Source organism: Vigna umbellata, chromosome 11, assembly GCF_029865625.1.
Source record: "Vigna umbellata cultivar VRB3 chromosome 11, Vumbellata_1.0, whole genome shotgun sequence".
Lineage (NCBI taxonomy): Eukaryota > Viridiplantae > Streptophyta > Magnoliopsida > Fabales > Fabaceae > Vigna > Vigna umbellata.
The window spans coordinates 19,785,683-19,791,682 of NC_142175.1; positions in this window are offsets into that span (position 1 = coordinate 19,785,683).

Genomic DNA, 6,000 nt, shown 5'->3' on the forward strand with positions numbered 1-6,000 from the left:
TTTTTTCTTAAAAATTGCAAAGGTTTCGTCAAATTTGAAGGGGCTTGGACGTAGTATTGGAAGCCACAAGTTTGTACCTTTTTATTTCTTTTTAGTTTTCTCTTTTGAACACGAGAACATTAATAGAACGTCGAGTTTTGTTGGAATTTGACGTTTTGTTCTTCCGCCTAAAAAGACCATACTTTCGGATCTTCTTTCTTTTTTGCCCTCCCATAGAACGTCGTAGGCTGCCGGGATGGGACGTGAAGGGAATTGAAGTACTTGAGAGCATTAATTGTGTGCTTAATAGAACGTCGTATTCGGTGGGGCTTCAATGTTTTATTCTTTTTTCTTTAAAATCAGAAATGAAATTTTTTCTTTTTACTTCTTCCTTAATCGGTTCATGTTATCAGTGTATTGAAATTTGCACTTTTAAACCAGTGATAAGTTTTTGATCAATATCAGAACAGCATAATCTTCTCTTTTCAACTAGATTAAGGGTTAGTCCACATAAAAATGCAATTAACATTCACAATTCACATATCGTTTACTAAAATAAATCTTCATTTCATTTCAAAGTAAAACCGAAGCAGTACATAAAACCAAAGGTGACTTAATGCCATGATTACAAAATATAAAAAATAAATCCACATAGAAAAGTAGTCCTTATTCTTACGAAGAATATTCCATTCAATCTTCATTAGTTGACTCATCATCAGAATCTTAAGTTTCAAAGCCAATGCCATTCTTGTTTCTCTTCATCTTCCATCTGAAAAGAGTATCTTCAACTCTCTCATCCCTTTCAGACTTCTTCCTAAATTGATCAACAACATATTTCTCAAAATCAGTGTGTGGAATGAAGGCAGTATAATCTACAGCAGGAGTAGGTGTACTTCCAACAGTTAGCTCATCTCTGAAAAACCATCCATTCACAGTCCTTTCCAGCCCAATAGAATACAGACTTAGTATACAAATTTTTTGTGACTTGTTGCACACAAGTCTGACTTCTTGAGATACATCTACTCCTTGGAGTATCAGCACCTGGCTGATAAATACTCCATATGGCAATTTGTGTGCATATTTATGACCTGCAGCGATCATACGTCTTTTAGTACCGCAACCTAGTTGATTGGGATTCTAGTCTTGATAGCATTCAACAGAAATACATCTTTTGTTGACATTCTGTCCTCGACAAATCTTCCAGGCAACAGTAGCCAAGTCAGGACATAACCAATCAGTTAATCCTCCTTCTTTAAGCCATCATGTAGGTACTGTTTATCCACCATGTACCTTCGTGGATATCTTAAGCAGTTTACATATATAGCTCTCTTTGTTAGCCATTTGTTTGACTCAGAATCATGGATATGAGAATCCAAACCTTCAGCTTTCAGTCCAACAATATGTGACCAAACATTATCGTCAATAGTAATGTTAACACCTTTGACCCTTGAGTGAATGACCCCATTTACAACCCTCAGGTTTGTGTAGAAAACCTCTACCAAATCTGGATAGAAATCTCCTTTCATCTGGACAAAATTAGTAAGCCCTTGATATGCAATCCATTCTTGAAAAAGGAATCCTTCTTTCTTGAACAATTGTAGGTCCAGATACTTGTGAGGAACTACATATTTTATAACTCTCCAGAATAAAAACTTTCCTCGAATCTCGTCATCACTTATCCATCCATATGGGTTTGCGTTTCTTGTAACCCGGGCAACCTTCTCTTTTCTTCTAGATGATGATGATGAAGAAGCCATGTCTGGATAGAATTCTTGGAACGTCTTTCACAATCTAGGAGTTTTTAACTTCTCAACTTCGAAGCTTAAAATATACAATGGTTACGTCGAATTTTACTAGGCTTTGACGTACTAATTATCAGCCAGAAGACAAAGAGTTTGACAAGAGAGAAAGGTTACGTCGTATTCTGCGGATATACGACGTTTTCTTCTTCATCCACACACCTCTTTTTCCTTTTTAAAACCTCTCATAACCTCCCAGTACCATTATATTTTAATATAATATTTACGTTTTAAGATAATCTCCCATTAGAAATGCAATGTTACGGATATTCGAGGTTTTCTTCTTCAGCCTCTCACCCTTTTCTATGCATTTTTCAGTTATAAACCTCCCATAACCCACCATTGCCTTTATATTTTAAGATAAGATTTACAATTTTTTTATTTTTATATTATATAAATTTGTTTAAATTTATCTTGTAATATTTACATATTATAAAATATAAGAACGATTTGTCGGTAAAATGTAAAGAGAATAAAATTTTGTTTCTTTAAAATATTAGTTTTATTTCATATCGAAAAGAATAATAATAATATTTTATGAGAATTATGTTTTAGTTATAGATCACAATAATTAAAATTATAATAAATATTTTTATATTATTAAAAGTAATTTGAAATGAATGTTTTAGGCTAAAGAAAATGTATGATTATACTAAAAGACTTTGATTGATTTTTAAATTATAATACTTTAAGTTTGAGAACAAATTAAGTTGACTGATAAACTAAAGGTTAAGATAGAATATTGATATGATCATAGATGGGGCAACAATGAAGAGTTTTCACAGTGACAGCAAGCATAAAAAAGAGTAGAATAGGTTTCATAGACGTGTATTTGCCTCTTTGATTTCTTTCTCTTAGTTCTTGTGAATAAACACTTATAAACTCTTCTTTCTCTTTAAGAACAAGCAATGTGGGACTCTCCATGGCTTGGTCTTAAAAAGAAAAGAAGAGGAAATGGGCATCCTAGGCGTGTAGCATTAGATAGCATAACTAGTTTTCATGTTTTGAACTATAGGAGAACTAGTTGCCTTATAAACCCTTTGGAGTGGAGAGAATTGAGCAATGTGGGACTCAAAAGTCCCTAGAGGAACTGCAGCAGCTGCTGGACGACCTCCACACTCATAAGTCCCACATCTCCTAGATCTTGCATCCTAGCTCACTCCAAAGGTTATATAAGAAGGCTTAGGGGTCTCCTTTTTTGAACCTTACCTTGAATCAATTGAATTTTGAGTTGATTTGCACTTTTGCAATCTTCTTTGAGATAGTATTTTGTCTCCAAAGTCCCTATTTTGGGCAGACCTTATCTTGCTCAAGCAAGTGGCAGTCCTCCTTTGATGCTTATCTTGGAGCTTCCTTCAAGTGGCGCATCTTCAAATCATAAGTTTCCTCTTCCTTAATCTCTTCCATTTTTAATTTCTTTCCCATTCTCTTAAATGTCATTTAGTATATTCTCTCTAGGTATGCACTTCCCCATCAAATATCATGGACAAAAATTGAGATAGCTCAGTTAGAAAAAAATATTCAGACAACTTAACAATAGAGATGCATCACACCAAGTCAAAGATCGTGAAGAGACAGTGTGTATGAAGAATAGTAAGACAGATCTAGACAAAAAATTAAGACATAATGGGTTGCGTCGAAGATTAAGGCAGGTAAAGTTTGACGGTGGAGACTGGTTGGGATGGGCTGACCCGAGCCAAAGGTAGGATAGGGGACTATCTCCTGAATAATAATTAGTATAGGAAATAAAATAAATTGTATTTTTCTTATCAAAGATTAACATCGTTGTGGCAAATATTTCTTTTAGGGTTTTTTAGGTGCCTTAAACATTTATACCTATATATAGGGACACCAAATACATATGTAGACACTTTGGAAGTCATAAATATGCATTTGTAACATTAAGGAATGATTCTTTTGGTTCTTGGTTTACAACTCTGATTCTTATCAAAGATTAACATCTTTGTGGCAAATATTTCTTGTAAGGTTTCTTAGGTTGACTTAAAGATTTGTATAAATGATTAGGATATCAAAAAATACTATGATTAACATTATTAGAAAAACAAATTTGACCCCTCTCATGCATTATTTCTTTGCTTTTTAGTACATTAACAAACGTGTGATCAATATCCAGCCATGTTGTCATTAGTATGACCATAAATAATCATTAAAAACTCATTTGCATTTCTTAATTTATAACGCTTTGAATTGATTCTTTATTACTTAGAATCGATTATATTAACTTAGCAAAATTGAGAGTGAAATTATATGAATATAGAGTGGCACATCAAACTTTTTAACTTCAAGCCCTCCAAATCTCCCAACCTTCGCGGGTGATTGAAAAGTAGACAATTTCTGGGGATCGGGACGTCATTTTGTTTTTAAATGAAACAAACGAAATTTGTTGAATGATGTTTGAACGTCGAATTCAGCGAGGCTTCGACGTTCATACAAGAAGGTGGAGTGTGGCAGTTACTAAGCATAATTACACGATGTACGTCATCAGTTCATCTATAAATATAGCTTGCATTTCACATAATCCCGCCTCCTGTTTCCGTATTGAACATATTAGGATTCATGTTTTTTATCTCCTTTGCATTTTCTTTTCCTTAGATATCTAAGCATTTTTGTTCTTCATATTGCAATTTGATAACTTGAACTTGAAAGTGGTTCATTTATCATCATTTCATATGAAGGAGCCCTTTTAAGTTCAAGTTAACAAAATGTTTTTGTAGTACAGAAAAGGTTAACATTTCTTACTGAAAGGGAAGTGCTTAGAAAAAGAAATATGGTTCACAATATGTTTAATGCTGAAACAATTTTGAGATCTAAAATAATTATATATAAATGTTGTTCAACTTCATCGTTTAAAATTGTATGATTCTTTTTTAAATTGTCCATAAGTTGCACTCTTCTATTAGATTTCAGAGTTATCTTTTTTCTAAGAGATGGTGCAACTTATGGACAATTTAAATTTGGAATCAATTTACACAGTTGACGTCGAATGTCGAGTACCCTCGATGCAAAGACCTGGAGTTTATTCATTGTTCACATCCATTTTTTGTGATAATCGACGTCCTATACCCCCTTAAAACACAACATCTAAAATGAATTTAAACATATTTATTACTTTTTCACTAAATGATGTTTTAACGTCGAATGCGACATTTTGCTGGATCAAAAAGTACATTTCGATGAAGTATATTTGGATATATTTTGTTTTTCCCCTCTTATAGAACGTCGAAGGCAGCGGGGCAGGGACGTGAAGGGAATTGCAGTACAATGGGAGCATTAATGATGAGCTCTTAACTTCACATTAATAGAACGTCTTATTCGATAGGGCTCGACGTTTTCTTCTTCCGCAATAGCAAAAGGTGGCGCTCGTATGATTCTTTTTTCTTTAATATCAGACATGAAATTTTTTCTTTTTACTTCTTCCTTAATTGATTCAAGTTAGCAATGTACTGAAATTTTCACTTTTAACCAGTGATCAGTTTTTGATCAATATCAGAACAACTAAAAATGTTCTATTCTCAACTAGATAGAGGGTTAGTCCACATACAATGCAATCAACATTCACAATTCACAGATCTTTTACTAAAATAAATCTTCATTTCATTTCAATCTAAAACCGAAAGAAACACAGAAACATAGGTGGCTTGCTAGCCATGATTACAAAATAAAAAACAAAAAACATAGAAAAGTAGGGTCTACAATAATTATCAAGAAGATTCCAATGAATCTTCATCATCAGAATCTTCAGTATGATCTTGATCAAGAGTAGGTGGACTTCCAACAGTTTGCTCATCAATGAAGAACCATCCATTCACAATCTTCTTCAGCCCAATAGATGACAGACTTGGTATACCAATTTCTTCTGAACTTTTGCACATAATTCTTCTTTCTTCTTCATATGCATCTACTCCTTGGATTTCCAGCACCTTGTTGATAAATCCTCCATATGGCAATTTGGGTGCATAATCATCTCCTACAACAATCATGTGGTGTTTTAGTACCGCAACCCAGTTGGTTGGGATTCTAGTCTTGATAGCATTCAACAAAAATACATCTTCTGTTGACATTCTGTCCTCGTTCAATCTTCCAAGCAGCAGTAGCCAAGTCAGGACATAAGCAATCATTTTCTCCTCCTTGTTTAAGCCATCATGTAGGTACTGCTTATCCACCCTGTACCTTCCTGGATATCTTAAGCAGTTTATATATA